This window comes from Otolemur garnettii, unplaced genomic scaffold (genome assembly GCF_000181295.1).
Source record: "Otolemur garnettii isolate 467f Iridium unplaced genomic scaffold, OtoGar3 scaffold00299, whole genome shotgun sequence".
NCBI classification, from domain to species: domain Eukaryota; kingdom Metazoa; phylum Chordata; class Mammalia; order Primates; family Galagidae; genus Otolemur; species Otolemur garnettii.
The window spans coordinates 446794-449604 of record NW_003852694.1 but is presented as its reverse complement, the minus strand read 5'-3'; positions in this window follow the sequence as shown (position 1 = coordinate 449604).

Below are 2811 nucleotides of genomic sequence, written 5' to 3'. Positions count from 1 at the left end.
TTTGTGCCTGCTGTCTCTTCTTACTTTTCACAATCACACTCTAATTAGGCTTTTACCCTACTTATACTTTACAAATACTCCTTTCAGCATCACCCTCAACTTCCACATTAATGTCCAATGCCTATTTCTTAGGATTCATTTTGTTCACCCTATAACCCTCATTTGACATGAAAGATTATTCCTTTTTCATAAAATATTTTTTCTCCAAAATGCTTTGTTCCCCAGGACACCATTCCTTTGCTTTTCCCTTTTCTCCACTCACTACCTAATCCTTGCTCAGATTCACTGATTCCTATTTATGTGAATTCAAAATGTTGGGTCCCAGAGTTCAGTTCTTTGCCCTCTTTTCCATTTTACTCATCCTTACAAGAGCTATTGAGCTCTTATACATTCATAGCTTGAAGTAAAAGCCACATAGTATTGATATTCAAGTGTGTATCTCTTTGCTAGTGATGATCTCCAGGACCACATATCTGAACGGATTCCTGGAACATTTACTTAGATACAGTATAGGATTGTCAAACTTGCATTAAAAACAAAAAGTAACTCTTCCGAACGGGTTATGTCATCTCAGTAAAGGAAAACTCCACACCTGCAGTTCCTCAGCTGAAAACTTAGACTCACCTTTGACTTTTCTTGCTGCTCTCACAGGAACAAAATCCATCAGAAAACACAGTTCACTGCAGAAAATATGAAAGCACATGTATTGAATATGAACGATTTATCGATTTAGAATACATTAAAAGAAACACTAAGTTTACATGACAGGAGGTCTTATTCTCATACTGTTCTTCAACAATCATTACATTCCCTCATAGTACACATGTGCCTATTATAAAAAATACTTTTAAAGAGGGGCCAAAATGTATAGTATCCAGAAAATGACCAGAAAGGAGATTAATTTGGAATTTTTTACCCTCCCCCCAAAAATAAAATAGGGAAAAGTGGAGATTAAAGTTGGAGGTATCAAAGATTTAAAGGAAACAAAAATAGACTAATAGAAGAATGAAAATAAATGGCCACAAGGAGGAGACAGAGGATGAGAATATGGGATGGAATTTATTTTGAAGTGTATTCACCTCACCCAAGGAGGTGAATATACTCAATCAAAGTAATAAAACATCCTGATTAAAATAAAAAGCTATGAAGACAGACTGATTGGTTCAAATTCTAGACCAACACGTGCTTGCCTGTGACTTTCGGAAAGTTAATGAACCCCTGTGCTCTATTTGTCTTATTAGTAAAATTGGCATAAGTATAGGATTTACAAAAAGAAAGGCAATTGGTAAAAGCATATAGAGGCAGCAATAATTGTAGCTGTCACATTATTATAGCAGAGGTTTGAATTATTCTGCATTATCTTAAAAATGGAAGATGCCTATACGATCGAGCAAATACCAGGGTGGCTTAAACAAAACAATGCAAATGGCACCATCTAGGTCTGCCCCAACCCTGTCCAGCCAAGCTCTATTATGTCATTTTTCTTCCTTTATGGTACTGATTCTGATGTGAAATTATCTCTCCCTTCCTTTGCTATCTATGTTTCTTTACTCTCTGTGGTCACTCCCTCCACTACAAAATAAGCTTGACAGGAGCACAACTCTTGGATGTTTTATTCACCACTTGATCTTCAGAAAATAGAATCATGCTTGGGACATCCACAACATAAACGTATGTTCAAATAATTGAGTAATTAATTGTCCCTGCCTAAACGTTTTATAGTGACTTTAATAGGAAAGTATAACACCTTCTATCTTAATACACGGCAACATGAATCCTCATTTTAAATAAGCTTGATTCCTTTCCCCTCAGTCGCACCGTGCTTATTAAAACGTTTAGACCTTTCTTCAGATGTTTGCCCTGCCTGACAAACATTGCCTTCTTTTTTTTTCTTATGAAATCTTTATCTTTCCTTCAAATATTAACTCAAGTCTAACACACTCCATGTGATTATTATTTGACTTTCTACTTACATGTGTTTCATAGGCTCATGTCTGATGAACTTAGTGGGATAGATGCACTAGAACACATTTCTCCCTTCACTTTCTCTGCTACGTGTATCAAAATTCTCTGCCATAAATGTTGGATAGTTCTCAACTGTTTAGTTCATTAACTTAGTCTAGCTCATTCTACTTTTCAGTCCACATGTTTAAGCTTTGTAAAAATGAAAAAGAAAATATTAATTTCACTTTTTTTTCGTGATAGGAAATCCTACCATGTTCCAAAAATAAACATATTTAATATGTCTGTGGAAGGCTGGTGCCCAAAGTGAACAAACAATTTTAGTGGAGAGGGCTGAGAAAGAAAACAGGATATCATTGATAAAACCATGTAAGGCTTTAGCTTAAAGGTGAAAAAGTCTGTAAAAAAGCTATTACCAACTACAAAATACTTGCTGCCTTTTCCCCCCAATTTAGATACATTATTGTAACACTCCCGACACACATCTGCTAGTTTGTCTTTTTCTTTTACACATCCACTACTCATCACTGTCTATCAAGCAGCCTCATCCACAGTGCTGTACACTCCACTCATTTCCATTCTTACCGCATCAGTTGCCATCGTGATCCTATTGTCTTTCCCCGTTATTCAGCCATAAACATAGATAATGGAGTCTGGATAATATCTAAATTAAATGATATCAAAATGCGCTGAAAGGATTTGGAAACTAGATAGATGGTACTTCTTTTTACAAGAAGCATGATTACAAAAAATGTCCCCAAATTTCTTCAACTTCTCTTCCCAAATGTATAAAATCAGGATGATTATGCACATCACATCGTACATATTCTCATTCATTCATTTAACATT